Source organism: Phyllobates terribilis, unplaced genomic scaffold (assembly GCF_046119375.1).
Source record: "Phyllobates terribilis strain yellow unplaced genomic scaffold, ASM4611937v1 Scaffold_94__1_contigs__length_6153435, whole genome shotgun sequence".
NCBI classification, from domain to species: domain Eukaryota; kingdom Metazoa; phylum Chordata; class Amphibia; order Anura; family Dendrobatidae; genus Phyllobates; species Phyllobates terribilis.
The window spans coordinates 3,282,327-3,302,591 of NW_027362854.1; the positions used below are offsets into that span (position 1 = coordinate 3,282,327).

Sequence of the window (20,265 nt, forward strand, 5' to 3'; positions counted from 1 at the left end):
AAAATCAGAAAGAATTGAATTCAATGTTTTTTGTTCATTTTGCTTGTTTGTCGGATTTTGGGATGGACTCTTTGGCTTTGCTTTTCTTCTCCTCATTGGATTTTTCATGTTCAAAGTTGCAGAAGCCAGATTACAAGCTCATTTTGGTTCAACTTCAGCAACTGTGCATTGCATTGCCATGTAATGTGATGCAATGCTATCTTTCTAGCTCTCCCTTTTTACTTCCTTTTGGATAAACAGACATATTAGGCAAGCATTTTGGAGCTTTCACCTAAATAACTACAGGTGGTGAGATAAGCTGCACAATATAATTGACCTTTCAGTATATTGTTGCACACACACCATCTATTTAGCAAATGCCCTTGTTATCAACAGCAGCCTTTTAAACTCACCTGAGCTAACAGGTATGTGCGCTGGTTACTCTGCTGCGCTTAAAATTTCTTTTTTGGTTTGCTACAATGCCTTTTCTGAAACGTTGTCTCCTTCTGCTGGAACACTGACTTCTTTCATTTAATGCCTGCAGACTATAAAAGAGAACCCAACCCAAAAAGTTTGGTTGATTAGTCTGTGGCATTCTGTTAAACTGTTGCTTATGGCGGTCTCTGTGAGCTTCTCAGCGACATTCAGCCAGCCAGGTATCCTGCCTGCAGTAGATGGAATGTGGCAATGGAACGCTGGCTGCGCGTGTCATAATAGGCTCTGAGCCTTTATATACCTGTGCACAGCAGCAGCCACCTTCAGTCTGCTGCTGGACAGCCAGCAGCAGCAGCAGCAGGAGAGGTATGTAATCAGGAGCCCTCCTGCTAAGGGTAGACAGCTGCTCGTTCCACCCCACCCCCCGCCTTAATTGGTTCTCCTCCCTTCCAACGGTGTTGAGGCGGGTGGGAACAGCAGGGGGTGAAGGTGCTGTGTTTAAAGAGGTGGAGTTATGCAGATCTAAAACGCGTGGATTGCAGCAGCAGCAAGCCGAAAAGTGCAGGCATGTAAGGGATCTAGAGGTTGACAACATGTCTTCTTAACGGGAGTCCAGGAGCTCATCTCCACAAATGGACTTTTCAGGATCCTTGGGTGGCTCCGTAGTTTGAAACCAATTCTGGTTATCGCTTCTCGGCCTTTTGGCTAAGATCAAGTGTAGTATCTGTTCTTATCAGTTTAATATCTGATACGTCCCCTATCTGGGGACCATATATTAAATGGATTTTTAGAACAGGGAGATGGAAAAAGAGCTTGCTCTGTCCACTCCACGCATTGACCTGGTATTGCAGTATCTCCAGGACCGGTGCACCCCTTCTTTAATGCAGTTTCTAAAATCAGAAAGAATTGAATTCAATGTTTTTTGTTCATTTTGCTTGTTTGTCGGATTTTGGGATGGACTCTTTGGCTTTGCTTTTCTTCTCCTCATTGGATTTTTCATGTTCAAAGTTGCAGAAGCCAGATTACAAGCTCATTTTGGTTCAACTTCAGCAACTGTGCATTGCATTGCCATGTAATGTGATGCAATGCTATCTTTCTAGCTCTCCCTTTTTACTTCCTTTTGGATAAACAGACATATTAGGCAAGCATTTTGGAGCTTTCACCTAAATAACTACAGGTGGTGAGATAAGCTGCCCAATATAATTGACCTTTCAGTATATTGTTGCACACACACCATCTATTTAGCAAATGCCCTTGTTATCAACAGCAGCCTTTTAAACTCACCTGAGCTAACAGGTATGTGCGCTGGTTACTCTGCTGCGCTTAAAATTTCTTTTTTGGTTTGCTACAATGCCTTTTCTGAAACGTTGTCTCCTTCTGCTGGAACACTGACTTCTTTCATTTAATGCCTGCAGACTATAAAAGAGAACCCAACCCAAAAAGTTTGGTTGATTAGTCTGTGGCATTCTGTTAAACTGTTGCTTATGGCGGTCTCTGTGAGCTTCTCAGCGACATTCAGCCAGCCAGGTATCCTGCCTGCAGTAGATGGAATGTGGCAATGGAACGCTGGCTGCGCGTGTCATAATAGGCTCTGAGCCTTTATATACCTGTGCACAGCAGCAGCCACCTTCAGTCTGCTGCTGGACAGCCAGCAGCAGCAGCAGCAGGAGAGGTATGTAATCAGGAGCCCTCCTGCTAAGGGTAGACAGCTGCTCGTTCCACCCCACCCCCCGCCTTAATTGGTTCTCCTCCCTTCCAACGGTGTTGAGGCGGGTGGGAACAGCAGGGGGTGAAGGTGCTGTGTTTAAAGAGGTGGAGTTATGCAGATCTAAAACGCGTGGATTGCAGCAGCAGCAAGCCGAAAAGTGCAGGCATGTAAGGGATCTAAAGGTTGACAACATGTCTTCTTAACGGGAGTCCAGGAGCTCATCTCCACAAATGGACTTTTCAGGATCCTTGGGTGGCTCCGTAGTTTGAAACCAATTCTGGTTATCGCTTCTCGGCCTTTTGGCTAAGATCAAGTGTAGTATCTGTTCTTATCAGTTTAATATCTGATACGTCCCCTATCTGGGGACCATATATTAAATGGATTTTTAGAACAGGGAGATGGAAAAAGAGCTTGCTCTGTCCACTCCACGCATTGACCTGGTATTGCAGTATCTCCAGGACCGGTGCACCCCTTCTTTAATGCAGTTTCTAAAATCAGAAAGAATTGAATTCAATGTTTTTTGTTCATTTTGCTTGTTTGTCGGATTTTGGGATGGACTCTTTGGCTTTGCTTTTCTTCTCCTCATTGGATTTTTCATGTTCAAAGTTGCAGAAGCCAGATTACAAGCTCATTTTGGTTCAACTTCAGCAACTGTGCATTGCATTGCCATGTAATGTGATGCAATGCTATCTTTCTAGCTCTCCCTTTTTACTTCCTTTTGGATAAACAGACATATTAGGCAAGCATTTTGGAGCTTTCACCTAAATAACTACAGGTGGTGAGATAAGCTGCACAATATAATTGACCTTTCAGTATATTGTTGCACACACACCATCTATTTAGCAAATGCCCTTGTTATCAACAGCAGCCTTTTAAACTCACCTGAGCTAACAGGTATGTGCGCTGGTTACTCTGCTGCGCTTAAAATTTCTTTTTTGGTTTGCTACAATGCCTTTTCTGAAACGTTGTCTCCTTCTGCTGGAACACTGACTACTTTCATTTAATGCCTGCAGACTATAAAAGAGAACCCAACCCAAAAAGTTTGGTTGATTAGTCTGTGGCATTCTGTTAAACTGTTGCTTATGGCGGTCTCTGTGAGCTTCTCAGCGACATTCAGCCAGCCAGGTATCCTGCCTGCAGTAGATGGAATGTGGCAATGGAACGCTGGCTGCGCGTGTCATAATAGGCTCTGAGCCTTTATATACCTGTGCACAGCAGCAGCCACCTTCAGTCTGCTGCTGGACAGCCAGCAGCAGCAGCAGCAGGAGAGGTATGTAATCAGGAGCCCTCCTGCTAAGGGTAGACAGCTGCTCGTTCCACCCCACCCCCCGCCTTAATTGGTTCTCCTCCCTTCCAACGGTGTTGAGGCGGGTGGGAACAGCAGGGGGTGAAGGTGCTGTGTTTAAAGAGGTGGAGTTATGCAGATCTAAAACGCGTGGATTGCAGCAGCAGCAAGCCGAAAAGTGCAGGCATGTAAGGGATCTAGAGGTTGACAACATGTCTTCTTAACGGGAGTCCAGGAGCTCATCTCCACAAATGGACTTTTCAGGATCCTTGGGTGGCTCCGTAGTTTGAAACCAATTCTGGTTATCGCTTCTCGGCCTTTTGGCTAAGATCAAGTGTAGTATCTGTTCTTATCAGTTTAATATCTGATACGTCCCCTATCTGGGGACCATATATTAAATGGATTTTTAGAACAGGGAGATGGAAAAAGAGCTTGCTCTGTCCACTCCACGCATTGACCTGGTATTGCAGTATCTCCAGGACCGGTGCACCCCTTCTTTAATGCAGTTTCTAAAATCAGAAAGAATTGAATTCAATGTTTTTTGTTCATTTTGCTTGTTTGTCGGATTTTGGGATGGACTCTTTGGCTTTGCTTTTCTTCTCCTCATTGGATTTTTCATGTTCAAAGTTGCAGAAGCCAGATTACAAGCTCATTTTGGTTCAACTTCAGCAACTGTGCATTGCATTGCCATGTAATGTGATGCAATGCTATCTTTCTAGCTCTCCCTTTTTACTTCCTTTTGGATAAACAGACATATTAGGCAAGCATTTTGGAGCTTTCACCTAAATAACTACAGGTGGTGAGATAAGCTGCCCAATATAATTGACCTTTCAGTATATTGTTGCACACACACCATCTATTTAGCAAATGCCCTTGTTATCAACAGCAGCCTTTTAAACTCACCTGAGCTAACAGGTATGTGCGCTGGTTACTCTGCTGCGCTTAAAATTTCTTTTTTGGTTTGCTACAATGCCTTTTCTGAAACGTTGTCTCCTTCTGCTGGAACACTGACTTCTTTCATTTAATGCCTGCAGACTATAAAAGAGAACCCAACCCAAAAAGTTTGGTTGATTAGTCTGTGGCATTCTGTTAAACTGTTGCTTATGGCGGTCTCTGTGAGCTTCTCAGCGACATTCAGCCAGCCAGGTATCCTGCCTGCAGTAGATGGAATGTGGCAATGGAACGCTGGCTGCGCGTGTCATAATAGGCTCTGAGCCTTTATATACCTGTGCACAGCAGCAGCCACCTTCAGTCTGCTGCTGGACAGCCAGCAGCAGCAGCAGCAGGAGAGGTATGTAATCAGGAGCCCTCCTGCTAAGGGTAGACAGCTGCTCGTTCCACCCCACCCCCCGCCTTAATTGGTTCTCCTCCCTTCCAACGGTGTTGAGGCGGGTGGGAACAGCAGGGGGTGAAGGTGCTGTGTTTAAAGAGGTGGAGTTATGCAGATCTAAAACGCGTGGATTGCAGCAGCAGCAAGCCGAAAAGTGCAGGCATGTAAGGGATCTAGAGGTTGACAACATGTCTTCTTAACGGGAGTCCAGGAGCTCATCTCCACAAATGGACTTTTCAGGATCCTTGGGTGGCTCCGTAGTTTGAAACCAATTCTGGTTATCGCTTCTCGGCCTTTTGGCTCAGACCTAGTGTTTGGACAAGAGGTTCCTTGTGTACTAGCCCTCGGCCTTCCAGCATCGCCACTTCGGTGGCTTAAGCTGGATGCTGCTATAGGGGGAGAGTGAGGAGGAAACGAGAAGGCGATTCCTGAAGCGACCATGGGTGTCAAGCTTCGTTTTGCTGGGACCGGGGATCCCCGGGTCAAGAATGCTTTCCGTATCGACGTCTCTGAGGAGAAGAAGGACCATTTCTCGTTGTCATACCTGGTCAACGCCATTTTCTATGAAATCCTGAAGATCCAGAAGTCGGAGATCATCTGTTTGCAGGAGTTCAGAAGGGAGCATAGGTACGTCTTGGTGCTTTCTTCTATGGCGGCTTGCCAAAACCTTTTCAAAACTCTTCAAGTCCTTTCAGAGCACCCTCAGCTGGATGGACTTATCTTCACTGTACTCTACTCTAAGGGGGATATCCCGGTGGTAATATTCATGCACAACCCCTTTATCTCCCGGGATGATATCACTGCATTCCTGAGAAGACACTGCATTTTTGTGCAATTCTCCCATAAAATCTTAAATGGAGAAGGGCTGTGGACTGGGAAGTATAAATACTTTGTGAGGTTTGGGATAGACCCTCATGGTCCTGGAGGTATTCACTATCCTCCCCTGAACTTTACAATTGGAAGAGACTCTGGATATCTGTTTTTTCCCGAGGCGCCATTGTTCTGCAGGAGATGCAACATGTTCGGGCATATCCAGGATTTCTGCAAGCAATTGCCAAACTGTAGAAAGTGCAACAAGTACGGTCATCTGGCGAAGGATTGTTCCAACCCGGTGGTATGTGATGCCTGCGGGGAGGAAGGACATGTGATTCGGGATTGTAAGGCTAAAGTCAAGCCTAGGTCCTTCTCCGAAGTGACCAAAGGTAAGCCTACTGTCCCTGCTGTTACCCCACAGGTGACTACTGCAGAGATCAATGCTGAGACGGAGCCCCCTGAGGTTGAAGATCTGGTGGGTGAGGCCCAGAACCTGTTGGACCCTCCGGCCCCTGCTGGGCCAGGTATGGAGATCTCCGAGTTGGATGTGGACCTCCCTCATCAGTCCGAAATATGTGGTGAGGGTGACATGGATGTGTCTCTAGCTCGAACCCCTGCATTGTCCTGGGGTGCTACAGACGAAGAGGTGGCCAGGGATGGTGGCCAAGGAGACTTTACTTCTGGGAGGTCTTTTGATGATGATGATACTCCTGAACTGGCCAATAAAAAACCCAGACGAGAGTACTCACCTGCCAGCGGAGGGTGCGACAGTCCTGCAAGTGACCGCATTTACCCGCAGGATGTCTTCTCCCCTGATGCTCCTTACCTTGGCATCCCTGAGAGCATCAACACCTTTGGGGTGCTTTCCCAGTCTGATGATAATGGATGAGTATGGTGTGATCAACATTGAGTCATGTATTTCTTTTCATTAATTAATGTCTTGCCAATCTGGTTGGGATGTAGTGTCCCTAAATGTAAGGCAGATCAGATCTAAAATCAGAAGAACAACTGTTCTGGACTACCTGAAACATTTAGGTGCTGATGTTTTTTGCCTTCAGGAGTGTGGGATTCAGGATGCTCCTTGTGACAAAGACTGGCCTTACGGACAGCATATCTGGTCAGGGTCTAATCATAATAAAAATGATGGGGTGGGGATATTAGTTGGGAATAAAGAAATCTCTATTGATAGTTATATTGTGGTGGAGGTGGGCCGATGTTTAATTGCATTTTTGAGTTATAGAGGGTGGCGGGTCAGAATTATTAATTTATATTGCCCTACAGGGAAGGAAGAGCGGCTTGCTCTTCTTGAAAAATTAAGTTTTTTTCTTCCAGGGAAATCTCCCACTATTTTTGTTGGGGACGTTAATTGTGTCACAGAAGGAAAGTGTGACATAACAGGAAAGAAATTGTCCCATTTAATTTGTGATTTTTCCTTTTTAGATGCAGCAGTTGTTGTTCTTGGCATGCCACCACCGCCGACATACCATGCTGACCGTGGTGAGATTCATTCCAGAATTGATTTAATGTTATTTTCTAAAAATATGGTATGTTTGGATTTTTCTCAACAAAAGGTACCTTTTTCGGACCATGAATGTTTGAGAGGCGTGTTTTGTGCGAATGGTGACCAAGTGTATGGCGGTGGGGTATGGAAGTTGAATGCAAGGCTGTTAGAGGATGATGAGGTGATGAATGAGTTTAATGTAAAGTATGAAAGATGGAGAATGCGTAAGAAGGATTTTGTGTGTGTTCTTGACTGGTGGGACTGGGTGAAAGTGCAATTTAAAACTTTCTTCAAAAAGTGGGGCTATAGAAAAGCTGCCAGATATAGGAATAGGTTTAATGACCTTAATAGACGGATTGACTGGTTGAGAAAGTGTGTTGCAAGTGGTTTGGAGATGTCTGATCAACTTACTGAGGCTAAGAATGAATTGAAGCGTGTGTTGGATGAGAAAGGAAAGGAAATTATATATCGTACTAAAATTGAGCACCTGGAGAAAAATGAGAAGTGTACGAGGTTCTTTTTTAAAAAAATGAATGGTAGGAAGACTGATATGAATGAAGTTGTGAATGAAAGTGGAACCAACTGTATGGGTGAGGATGTGCTGAAAGAAGTGAATAGGTTTTATAGCAAGTTGTATGATGAGAAATGGATTGACTCTGGGCTTGTGTCATATGTTCTGAATGGTGTGGAGAAAAAACTTGATTCTGAGGAGCGTGATCTATTGTGTGAGGATGTAGTTCTGGATGAAGTGAAGAATGTGGTGTGGAGTGCTAAAAAGAGTAAGACTCCTGGGAAAGATGGTATACCTGTAGAGTTGTATGTGAAAGCATGGGAAGTTTTGGGAACAGATTTGACTGAGGTATGTAAGTATATGTGGGTGAATGGTAGGTTGTGTGAATCAATGAAAGAAGGAGTGGTTGTGCTTGTGTATAAAAAGGGTGAGAGGAAACGTTTGGAAAACTGGAGACCAATAACACTGCTGAATTCGGATTATAAGGTCTACAGTAAGTTACTGGCAAATCGTATGCGTGAAGTGATTGGTAGTGTTGTGGAGGAGGACCAAGTATGTGCAGTGCCTGGAAGAAGTATGAGTGATAACTTGTTATTGTTGAGAGATATGATTGGGGATTGCAAGGATAGAAAGCAGAAATGTATGACTTTAGCTATTGATTTTGAGAAGGCGTTTGACAGGGTTTCGCATGTGTTTTTGTTTAAAGTACTGGAAAGAATGGGGTTTCCTAGAGAATTTGTGAATTGTGTAAAATCATTGTATGATTGTGTGTCAAGTGAGTTCTTGGTTAATGGGTGGCTGTGTGACAAAGTGAAGATTAGGTCAGGAGTAAGGCAGGGGTGTCCTATGTCCCCCGTCTTATTTGTATGTGTAATAGAACCATTGTTATGTTTGATTAGACGGGATAAAATGATGAGAGGTTTGTTGGTGCCTGGTAGTGGTGGTAAGCATGTGAAAGTGTTAGGTTATATGGATGATGTTGTGGTTGTGAGTGAAAGTATGGCTTCTTTGAGTAGAATTAAATTGCTTTTGGATTTTTTTGTTGGTGCGTCTGGTTTTAGGGTAAATTGGAATAAATGTAGTTTTAAATGTTTTGGAGATAGTAGTATTCGTATGGATGGTGTAAAGTGTGAAGTGGGTGCAATCAAGATTTTGGGCGTATTATTTAATGATGACTTAAAAGGGAATGAAAGTTGGGAAGAGTGTGGTATGCGGGTTGAACGTAAATTGAATTTTTGGCGAATGAGAGAATTGACTCTGCGTGGTAAGGTATTAATTATCAAAGCAGTGATTCTCCCTATCCTGCTTTATGTGGCGACTGTTTTTCCTTCTCCTTACAGGAAAATTAAGAGAATAGAGAAGTTGGTATTCACATTCCTGTGGTGTAGTAAGATGGAGAAGTTGAAGCGGGAGAGCCTTTTTAAGGCTTGTCAGCATGGTGGGCTGGCCTTTCCCAATATTGAAGTTTTTTTAGGTCTTAATTATATTAAGACTGTGGTTATTTTGCTGGGTAAAGGCAATAAAGGTGCTTTTATGGCTAATTATTCTGCTGGATGGATGTTGTATGGGTTATGCTGGAGGAAGAGAGATGCGAGTGTGCCTGTGGCCTTTAAGTGTCCTGTTTGGTATGAGGTGATTGAGAAATTTGTGAGAAAGCATGATTTGTTGAGTGTGGGAATGAATGATTTTAGAATGACCAAGAATGTGGTGAAAAGAATGAGTGCAAATGAGGTAGAGTGTAATATTGTTGGGCTGAGAGGGAATGAGGTTTCAGATGCATGGAAGAAGTTAGATACGTATGGGATGTCAAACAAACAGAAGGATGTGGTGTGGATGACTTTACATAATATTTTACCTGTGAGAGAAGTGCAGAAGAAAAGAGAGTTGATAAGAACAGATGTGTGTCCGAGAGTGGGATGTGGTGGTTGTGAGACTGTCAGGCATGTTATGTGGGATTGTGAGTACGCGTACAGTGTGTGGAAGTGTGTAGGTGGATTGTGTAAGGGTTTAGCAGGCGTGAATTTTGTGGATTGGCGTGTGGCGATGTTTGGAATTGGTGCGTGTAGTCGGTCTAAAGATAGAATTTTATGGTTGATAATGGCTTGTGTGATGGAGAGTTTGTGGGATGCAAGGAACCTTGGACTTTTCAAAAGGAAATCTTTATCAGTGAATGAATGTGTTAGACTTATTCTTTCAAGACTATACCTGATATATAAGTTGGACAGCAGAGGCGGTGGTGGCACAGATGCCGAAGGGATTTGGAAATTTAAAAAGTGGCATTACCTTATCAAATACCAGTGATTTTTTTCTTTGTGATTCCTTGAAGTTTCTGCATTTGTGTTACGTAAAGGATGTTCCCTTGTGATTATATTTCGTCTTATACTACTGCTAAATAAATAGAACCATGATGATGAGAAGTTTTAAGTAGCAAATTTTGGAGAAATTCATACTGTTTGCTAAAAAACTAAACTGAATGGTTTAAAAAAAAAAAAAAAAAAAAAAAAAAAAAAAAAAAAAAAAAAAAAAAAAAAAATCTGTTCTTATCAGTTTAATATCTGATACGTCCCCTATCTGGGGACCATATATTAAATGGATTTTTAGAACAGGGAGATGGAAAAAGAGCTTGCTCTGTCCACTCCACGCATTGACCTGGTATTGCAGTATCTCCAGGACCGGTGCACCCCTTCTTTAATGCAGTTTCTAAAATCAGAAAGAATTGAATTCAATGTTTTTTGTTCATTTTGCTTGTTTGTCGGATTTTGGGATGGACTCTTTGGCTTTGCTTTTCTTCTCCTCATTGGATTTTTCATGTTCAAAGTTGCAGAAGCCAGATTACAAGCTCATTTTGGTTCAACTTCAGCAACTGTGCATTGCATTGCCATGTAATGTGATGCAATGCTATCTTTCTAGCTCTCCCTTTTTACTTCCTTTTGGATAAACAGACATATTAGGCAAGCATTTTGGAGCTTTCACCTAAATAACTACAGGTGGTGAGATAAGCTGCACAATATAATTGACCTTTCAGTATATTGTTGCACACACACCATCTATTTAGCAAATGCCCTTGTTATCAACAGCAGCCTTTTAAACTCACCTGAGCTAACAGGTATGTGCGCTGGTTACTCTGCTGCGCTTAAAATTTCTTTTTTGGTTTGCTACAATGCCTTTTCTGAAACGTTGTCTCCTTCTGCTGGAACACTGACTTCTTTCATTTAATGCCTGCAGACTATAAAAGAGAACCCAACCCAAAAAGTTTGGTTGATTAGTCTGTGGCATTCTGTTAAACTGTTGCTTATGGCGGTCTCTGTGAGCATCTCAGCGACATTCAGCCAGCCAGGTATCCTGCCTGCAGTAGATGGAATGTGGCAATGGAACGCTGGCTGCGCGTGTCATAATAGGCTCTGAGCCTTTATATACCTGTGCACAGCAGCAGCCACCTTCAGTCTGCTGCTGGACAGCCAGCAGCAGCAGCAGCAGGAGAGGTATGTAATCAGGAGCCCTCCTGCTAAGGGTAGACAGCTGCTCGTTCCACCCCACCCCCCTCCTTAATTGGTTCTCCTCCCTTCCAACGGTGTTGAGGCGGGTGGGAACAGCAGGGGGTGAAGGTGCTGTGTTTAAAGAGGTGGAGTTATGCAGATCTAAAACGCGTGGATTGCAGCAGCAGCAAGCCGAAAAGTGCAGGCATGTAAGGGATCTAGAGGTTGACAACATGTCTTCTTAACGGGAGTCCAGGAGCTCATCTCCACAAATGGACTTTTCAGGATCCTTGGGTGGCTCCGTAGTTTGAAACCAATTCTGGTTATCGCTTCTCGGCCTTTTGGCACGATCTATCAGGTTTACCTGTGTGGTCTTGCCTGTGAGGTGCTCTTGGTACCCTTTCTCTCGGCCTGGGGGGATCGTTCCTCTTCGGAGGGACTTAACCCCCCTGCTGCTATTGGGAGGAAGGATTAGTCCGGGAGCAACGGGAAGGGATCCCATGAAGGCTTGCGCCTTTCAGAGAGAAGAGTCGGTACGTTCCTGAGTGAAGGATGCCGGCAACGCTCACATATTCATCGGGTGATGCCCGGATGCGGAACACCGTGAGGATTGAAGTTGGAGCAGCATCGAGGATGGAGAAGAATTTGGACTACATCTGCCATAGGATTCTTCTTGGAGTTCTGGAGTTTCGGCGGGAAGACATATTCTGCTTCCAGGACAACGAGTACAAGGGGACATACACCATCACCTTCAAGAGCCAGGGATGCTGTCAGCAACTCGTACAAAAGGTAAACGAGAAAAACTACTTAGATGAATTGGATGGACTAACCTTTTGTCTCTTGTATGCTTATGACGAGATCCCCATCGTGGTGCATTTTCCGAACCCCTTTGTGGAAGCTGCAGACATCTCGACCTACCTTACCCGCTATTGTGATGATCTGAGATACCTGGGTACTGTGAAGAACGCGGTAGGCTTCTGGTGCGGCAAGAGAAGGTATATGGCCCGTCTAAAGAGGGACCTTAGTGGAGTGGGAGGAATGCTACACCCTCCCTCAACCTTCGTAATCGGTAAGAGCAGAGGCTACTTATTTTATTCTGGAATGCCAGTATGTTGCAGGAACTGTGGACAAATGGGTCATACCCAAACGTCCTGCACGGGCAGGAAAGTAGACCGCTGCAATAATTGCAGCTGTTACGGACATTTAATGAAGGACTGTCCCGCTGGGAGGAAATGTAATCTCTGCGGTGAGGCGGGGCACATGTTCCGAGGATGCCCCAACAGGACCAGGACCAGGACCTACGCAGAAGCTGCATCTTCTGAAGCTGAGCCGTTGCGCCCACCGGTCTTCACTGGCAGGCCGGCGTCGGAGGGCGGTTCGAAGGGCGAGAAGGCTGGGATGGAGCAGGGAGCCGGAGGCCCCTCTGGGGCGGCACCTGCATCGAAGTCCCTTAACGATGGGCGGACCTCGCATGGACCGGAGCGGGGGGTCCTCCTTCTGGGAGGGTATCCTCCGTATCGATGGTTCCCGATACCGATCCTGTTGGGCTGGAGGGTGGTGCCCCTGTGCGGTTGGCTACAGGGGACCACGCAGCGATGGCCCCAGGATCTTCCAGGGCGATTAGCCAGCCAGATGAGGGGGCTTTGCTTCTAGGTGGCGAACATCAGGAAATTTGTGTTGCTGATCTTGTCCTGATGGACCAGTCTCCCCCCCTGGAGGAGGTGGAGGAAGAGGAGGACTGCACCAGTGACCTAGTGGAGTCTGCCCCGAAAAAGAGACGGAATGTCGAAGCCCCAGCGTCTCCTGGAATGTGGCTGGGAACCGTGACCTACGAGGGGGCAACCGCCGGCTCACAGAATATCGAGTCGTTTGGGTCCTCTAGCCCGGATGTCCTGGAGCAATTTGATATACAGGGCTTTGAGTCAGGTGTCCTCATGGAAGATCCACCACCCTGACCTATGAATGCCCACATTAAGACTTGTCTCACTGAATGTGAGGTCATTAAAGAGCCCAGTTCGTAGGGCTGCTCTATTCAAGTATTTAGAAACCACTGACTTTGACATATGTTTATTACAGGAATGCGGGATACAACATGCACTAAATTATAATGATATCAAGACAGATTGGAGACTGGGGCCCTCCATCTGGTCTGGCTCCAATGACAACAAGTCAGCGGGGGTGGGCTTCCTCTGTCGTGGGAGAAATATTACTATAAATGCTGTCACAGAAATAGTACCAGGCAGAGTGGTTTTAGTGCATTTTAAATTTAATGGTTTTACCCTACGTGTAATGAATATTTATGCTCCCCCTGATAAGCAAGAGAGAATTAATTTATTTGGGATATTGCCATTGTACTGTACTGGGTCATCTCCCCTGATCGTAGGGGGTGATTTTAATTGTCTTTGTGCTAGTGAACAACGAGCAGGGGGTGACCCTTTACGCAAATTGGATAAGTCATGTCATCTATTGAAAGATTTTATAACTGATTTTAAATTATGCGATGCGTGGAGGTCACTCCTGCCGACGGACCCTGGTTATACGTGGTCCGGAAGAGGGGTGTCCTCCAGGATCGATTTTATTTTCCTATCAGATGATTTTAACCCTGTAAAATGTGTTTTAACATCAAATATATTTTCTGACCATAAGGGCTTGGAGGTGCATCTAGAATATCGGGATGAACAGAGGGTCAACAGGGGCCTCTGGCGTCTAGTACATACCTGCTGGAGGACCCTCTGATTCGACAAGACTTTGGTAAAGCCTATCAAGCCTGGCGGCGACAAAAACCTTCTGATGCCCCTATGGCAACCTGGTGGGAAAATTTGAAAAAAAAAGTCAGAATGTTTTTTATAAAAGCAGGGAGACGTAAAGCTAGAGAGAAAAAAAGATGTTTTAGTGATCTTAACACCAAACTACAAACACTTTTTAAATTCAAAGAGCTAGGGGTGGAGGTGGGAGATGATATTGCTAGCCTAAAAACTGAAATTCAGAACTGCATAGACACAAAGGGGAAAGAGATTATTTTTAACTCTAGAGTGCAGCACTTGGAGGAGGGGGAGAAGTGCTCTCGCTTCTTCTTCAAAAAAGTCATGGATAAAAGAGAAGTGATCACAAATCTAGAGGGTGAAACATCTATGCAGGGAATGTTGAATGCTACTTTTAACTTTTATAAGCATCTTTTTAGTAAAAAGTGTATAGATGAGTCCTTTTTATCTGATGCTCTTAATGATCTCGATTTTAAGTTACATTTTACAGACCAGGAGTTTTTAGAACGCGATATTGTTTTAGAGGAATTATTTTATGTTTTTAAAAGTTTCTCTAAGGGCAAAGCACCTGGGTGTGACGGACTACCTGTAGAATTTTACCTTACTTTTTGGGACATTTTAAAAGAGGAACTTTTTATGCTTTTTAAAGAAGTTTTTATTTGTGAACAGTTGCCATTTTCGTGGAGGAGAGGAGTGGTGTCTTTGATATATAAAAAAGGTGACCGCAGTACTCTAGCGAATTGGAGACCCATAACTCTCCTAAATGTTGATTACAAGGTACTTGCTAAGGTGGTTGCAGACCGGCTCAGGAGTGTCATTGCCAAACTAATCCGGCCTGAGCAGGTTTGTAGTGTACCAGGCAGAAGTATTTCAGAGGTTTTAAACGTATTAAGGGATGTAATTTGGTATTCCAGAGACCGGGGTCAAAATGTAGCTCTTTTAGCCCTAGATTTTGAAAAAGCTTTCGATAGAGTCTCTCATAGATTTCTTTTTAGAGTTTTAAAAAGAATGGGTATCCCTAATATGCTTTTAAATTGTATTAAGATTTTATATAAAAATTGTTTTAGTCAAATTTCTCTTAATGGCTTTTTAACAGATGGAGTTCCCCTTGAGTCCGGAGTGAAGCAGGGATGCCCCTTGTCGCCCATCCTGTTCATCTGCGCCATGGAGCCCCTGCTGAGCGCAATAAGGAAAGACAAAGTGATTAGAGGGGTTCCTGTTCCAGGCGGAGGTGGCAGTGATGTGAGAGTCTTTGGCTACATGGATGACGTGACGGTTGTGTGCGTGGACCCTGCTTCCCTCCGGAGGGCGGTGTTGCGCATTGATTTTTTTTCCCAGGCATCCGGTTTTAAACTTAATTTAAATAAATCTGAATGTCTGACTTTGGGATCCTGGGACACCGCCCAACTCCCGCAGCTCACTATAAAACGAGACAATGTAAAAATTCTTGGAGTTGTTTTTAACAAGGAGAATGTGGGAACTCAAAGCTGGGAGAATGTCATAGAAAAAATGTCAAAGAAAATATCATTTTGGGGTTTGAGGTCCCTAACAATGGAGGGGAAAATTTTAATTATAAAATCAGTGTTGTTACCCCTCATACTGTATATAGCTATGGTGTACCCCCCCTCTGATGTTTTAATTAAAAAAATGACTAGGATGATCTTTATGTTTTTATGGAACTCCAAAATGGAAAAATTAAGGCGAGAAATAATGAGGAAGAATAAAATGAACGGCGGAAGGGATGTCCCCGACTTACATATTTATTTGTATTTAAATTATTTCTGCTTTTGTTTCAAACATTTTAATGGTAATAGTGCGCTAAGTTATTTTTTAAAATATACTTGTGGGATGATTTTTAAAAGATGGTTTAAGTTGTCGTTGAATTCCCCTGTTTTACTATGCCCCCCCAAACACCAAGCAATCTTAGAAAAGACTGTTCGATTTTATAGCCTTGGTGATTTTAATATGGACATTTTTAAAGACCGCAAGAAGCTTTTATCTTTTCTGAGGAGGAATGAAGATGTGACTCCCATAGTAAATTTCTCAGAAGAGAGATCGAAGCAAGTTTGGAAGAATGTCTTCGGGAAATTCTTAGCAAATGGACATAAGGACATCGCATGGATGGTGGTCCACCAGTGCCTCCCCACCAGAGAGTTTCAACACAGGAGAGGCCTGGTGGCCAGAGCCAAATGCCCCAGAGACTCATGTGTTAATGACGAAACCACCTTGCACCTTATGTGGAATTGCCCATTTGCACAGGAACTTTGGCACAAAGTTGGGATTCTTTTAAAATGGACTTGCGGTTTAAGAGATTTTAACCATGAATATGTTTTATATGGCCTTTTTAAATGTCCGACCCCTCAACAGTATTGTATATGTTGGTGTATGATTAACTGTTTTAAAGACGCCCTTTGGAAGGCACGCAATATTTTACTTTTTAAACGTGATGCTATTTCTGTGAAGGATTGTCTTAAAATTGCTTTTAGCCAGATGTATATTTATTACTTGAGGGATGTCAAATGTATTGGGAGGAGGGATGCTAATCGTATATGGGGTTTTTATGGGTGGAATTCTGTGTTTTAATAATGTACTGTTTGTGTTGTTGTTTTTGATTGTAAACCATCTTTTACGCACTTAATAAAATATGTTGAAACCTGATCTGTTCTTATCAGTTTAATATCTGATACGTCCCCTATCTGGGGACCATATATTAAATGGATTTTTAGAACAGGGAGATGGAAAAAGAGCTTGCTCTGTCCACTCCACGCATTGACCTGGTATTGCAGTATCTCCAGGACCGGTGCACCCCTTCTTTAATGCAGTTTCTAAAATCAGAAAGAATTGAATTCAATGTTTTTTGTTCATTTTGCTTGTTTGTCGGATTTGGGGATGGACTCTTTGGCTTTGCTTTTCTTCTCCTCATTGGATTTTTCATGTTCAAAGTTGCAGAAGCCAGATTACAAGCTCATTTTGGTTCAACTTCAGCAACTGTGCATTGCATTGCCATGTAATGTGATGCAATGCTATCTTTCTAGCTCTCCCTTTTTACTTCCTTTTGGATAAACAGACATATTAGGCAAGCATTTTGGAGCTTTCACCTAAATAACTACAGGTGGTGAGATAAGCTGCACAATATAATTGACCTTTCAGTATATTGTTGCACACACACCATCTATTTAGCAAATGTCCTTGTTATCAACAGCAGCCTTTTAAACTCACCTGAGCTAACAGGTATGTGCGCTGGTTACTCTGCTGCGCTTAAAATTTATTTTTTGGTTTGCTACAATGCCTTTTCTGAAACGTTGTCTCCTTCTGCTGGAACACTGACTTCTTTCATTTAATGCCTGCAGACTATAAAAGAGAACCCAACCCAAAAAGTTTGGTTGATTAGTCTGTGTCATTCTGTTAAACTGTTGCTTATGGCGGTCTCTGTGAGCTTCTCAGCGACATTCAGCCAGCCAGGTATCCTGCCTGCAGTAGATGGAATGTGGCAATGGAACGCTGGCTGCGCGTGTCATAATAGGCTCTGAGCCTTTATATACCTGTGCACAGCAGCAGCCACCTTCAGTCTGCTGCTGGACAGCCAGCAGCAGCAGCAGCAGGAGAGGTATGTAATCAGGAGCCCTCCTGCTAAGGGTAGACAGCTGCTCGTTCCACCCCACCCCCCGCCTTAATTGGTTCTCCTCCCTTCCAACGGTGTTGAGGCGGGTGGGAACAGCAGGGGGTGAAGGTGCTGTGTTTAAAGAGGTGGAGTTATGCAGATCTAAAACGCGTGGATTGCAGCAGCAGCAAGCCGAAAAGTGCAGGCATGTAAGGGATCTAGAGGTTGACAACATGTCTTCTTAACGGGAGTCCAGGAGCTCATCTCCACAAATGGACTTTTTAGGATCCTTGGGTGGCTCCGTAGTTTGAAACCAATTCTGGTTATCGCTTCTCGGCCTTTTGGCTAAGATCAAGTGTAGTATCTTTTGAAAAGGCAGTTTTGTCCTTGGGCTGCCCTAGTAAATTGATGCATATTACACACTGGTTTGGTGCACTTGTTAGTACGCCAGGTGGCTCATAGAGTTATCTGATGGAAAACATGGCCCTCCAGGATCGAAGTCACTAGGCTGGGTAAGTGTGAGGGCTTTGGAGCAATGTGCCCCAGGAGTAGGCGCCCTGGTGGGAGTCCAAGCTTACTGGGACTGGGAAACCCAGAAAGACTTGGCTTCGTAGCACGCCGCACCTTTGCCAATCATACTTTCTGAGCAACCCCCCCTATTCCTGGCCTCCGGGCTAGGAAGGGGAATTTTTATAAACCCGGTCGGAGGTCCGGTCAGCTTTGGGCTGAGAAACCAACACAGGCTCCAGCTCGACTAGGGTGGCAGCCTAGATGGAAGCTGGGAGCACGAAAACGGCTCTTCTCCGGCTTCGGCTAGGGAGAGCATCGGAGATCCCTGACCCTCGCTGTGGCCTTCTGGCTCGGAGGGATGGGGATGGTTTATTGGGGACCCTCTCCTCCGGGAAGGGTCCACATGAATCCTCGCCTCGTGCGCTGTTTTGGTGTGACTTCGGTCACATTTTTCAGTGCCTTGGATGCAGCTTCAATCAAAAAATCTGTTCTTATCAGTTTAATATCTGATACGTCCCCTATCTGGGGACCATATATTAAATGGATTTTTAGAACAGGGAGATGGAAAAAGAGCTTGCTCTGTCCACTCCACGCATGGACCTGGTATTGCAGTATCTCCAGGACCGGTGCACCCCTTCTTTAATGCAGTTTCTAAAATCAGAAAGAATTGAATTCAATGTTTTTTGTTCATTTTGCTTGTTTGTCGGATTTTGGGATGGACTCTTTGGCTCTGCTTTTCTTCTCCTCATTGGATTTTTCATGTTCAAAGTTGCAGAAGCCAGATTACAAGCTCATTTTGGTTCAACTTCAGCAACTGTGCATTGCATTGCCATGTAATGTGATGCAATGCTATCTTTCTAGCTCTCCCTTTTTACTTCCTTTTGGATAAACAGACATATTAGGCAAGCATTTTGGAGCTTTCACCTAAATAACTACAGGTGGTGAGATAAGCTGCACAATATAATTGACCTTTCAGTATATTGTTGCACACACACCATCTATTTAGCAAATGCCCTTGTTATCAACAGCAGCCTTTTAAACTCACCTGAGCTAACAGGTATGTGCGCTGGTTACTCTGCTGCGCTTAAAATTTCTTTTTTGGTTTGCTACAATGCCTTTTCTGAAACGTTGTCTCCTTCTGCTGGAACACTGACTTCTTTCATTTAATGCCTGCAGACTATAAAAGAGAACCCAACCCAAAAAGTTTGGTTGATTAGTCTGTGGCATTCTGTTAAACTGTTGCTTATGGCGGTCTCTGTGAGCTTCTCAGCGACATTCAGCCAGCCAGGTATCCTGCCTGCAGTAGATGGAATGTGGCAATGGAACGCTGGCTGCGCGTGTCATAATAGGCTCTGAGCCTTTATATACCTGTGCACAGCAGCAGCCACCTTCAGTCTGCTGCTGGACAGCCAGCAGCAGCAGCAGCAGGAGAGGTATGTAATCAGGAGCCCTCCTGCTAAGGGTAGACAGCTGCTCGTTCCACCCCACCCCCCGCCTTAATTGGTTCTCCTCCCTTCCAACGGTGTTGAGGCGGGTGGGAACAGCAGGGGGTGAAGGTGCTGTGTTTAAAGAGGTGGAGTTATGCAGATCTAAAACGCGTGGATTGCAGCAGCAGCAAGCCGAAAAGTGCAGGCATGTAAGGGATCTAGAGGTTGACAACATGTCTTCTTAACGGGAGTCCAGGAGCTCATCTCCACAAATGGACTTTTTAGGATCCTTGGGTGGCTCCGTAGTTTGAAACCAATTCTGGTTATCGCTTCTCGGCCTTTTGGCTAAGATCAAGTGTAGTATCTGTTCTTATCAGTTTAATATCTGATACGTCCCCTATCTGGGGACCATATATTAAATGGATTTTTAGAACAGGGAGATGGAAAAAGAGCTTGCTCTGTCCACTCCACGCATTGACCTGGTATTGCAGTATCTCCAGGACCGGTGCACCCCTTCTTTAATGCAGTTTCTAAAATCAGAAAGAATTGAATTCAATGTTTTTTGTTCATTTTGCTTGTTTGTCGGATTTTGGGATGGACTCTTTGGCTCTGCTTTTCTTCTCCTCATTGGATTTTTCATGTTCAAAGTTGCAGAAGCCAGATTACAAGCTCATTTTGGTTCAACTTCAGCAACTGTGCATTGCATTGCCATGTAATGTGATGCAATGCTATCTTTCTAGCTCTCCCTTTTTACTTCCTTTTGGATAAACAGACATATTAGGCAAGCATTTTGGAGCTTTCACCTAAATAACTACAGGTGGTGAGATAAGCTGCACAATATAATTGACCTTTCAGTATATTGTTGCACACACACCATCTATTTAGCAAATGCCCTTGTTATCAACAGCAGCCTTTTAAACTCACCTG

At 44.2% G+C, this 20,265-nt stretch overlaps 6 non-coding genes and 2 pseudogenes across 6 annotated transcripts; all 8 read left to right on the plus strand.

Annotated features, from left to right (window-relative positions):
* The first annotated feature begins 1,099 nt into the window (after positions 1 to 1,099).
* On the plus strand, positions 1,100 to 1,290 carry LOC141198321 (U2 spliceosomal RNA). Its single transcript, XR_012270273.1, has one exon. It is a non-coding gene; the product is annotated as a U2 spliceosomal RNA (small nuclear RNA).
* A 1,115-nt stretch (positions 1,291 to 2,405) lies between these two features.
* Positions 2,406 to 2,596, plus strand: LOC141198322 (U2 spliceosomal RNA). Its single transcript, XR_012270274.1, has one exon. It is a non-coding gene; the product is annotated as a U2 spliceosomal RNA (small nuclear RNA).
* A 1,115-nt stretch (positions 2,597 to 3,711) lies between these two features.
* Positions 3,712 to 3,902, plus strand: LOC141198323 (U2 spliceosomal RNA). The gene has a single exon (XR_012270275.1). It is a non-coding gene; the product is annotated as a U2 spliceosomal RNA (small nuclear RNA).
* A 6,175-nt stretch (positions 3,903 to 10,077) lies between these two features.
* On the plus strand, positions 10,078 to 10,248 carry LOC141197993 (U2 spliceosomal RNA; annotated as a pseudogene).
* A 6,173-nt stretch (positions 10,249 to 16,421) lies between these two features.
* LOC141197913 (U2 spliceosomal RNA) lies at positions 16,422 to 16,611 on the plus strand. Its single transcript, XR_012269933.1, has one exon. It is a non-coding gene; the product is annotated as a U2 spliceosomal RNA (small nuclear RNA).
* A 1,115-nt stretch (positions 16,612 to 17,726) lies between these two features.
* Positions 17,727 to 17,842, plus strand: LOC141198007 (U2 spliceosomal RNA; annotated as a pseudogene).
* A 524-nt stretch (positions 17,843 to 18,366) lies between these two features.
* On the plus strand, positions 18,367 to 18,548 carry LOC141197878 (U2 spliceosomal RNA). The gene has a single exon (XR_012269904.1). It is a non-coding gene; the product is annotated as a U2 spliceosomal RNA (small nuclear RNA).
* Positions 18,549 to 19,663: 1,115 nt separating this feature from the next.
* On the plus strand, positions 19,664 to 19,854 carry LOC141198324 (U2 spliceosomal RNA). Its single transcript, XR_012270276.1, has one exon. It is a non-coding gene; the product is annotated as a U2 spliceosomal RNA (small nuclear RNA).
* Positions 19,855 to 20,265: the final 411 nt, after the last annotated feature.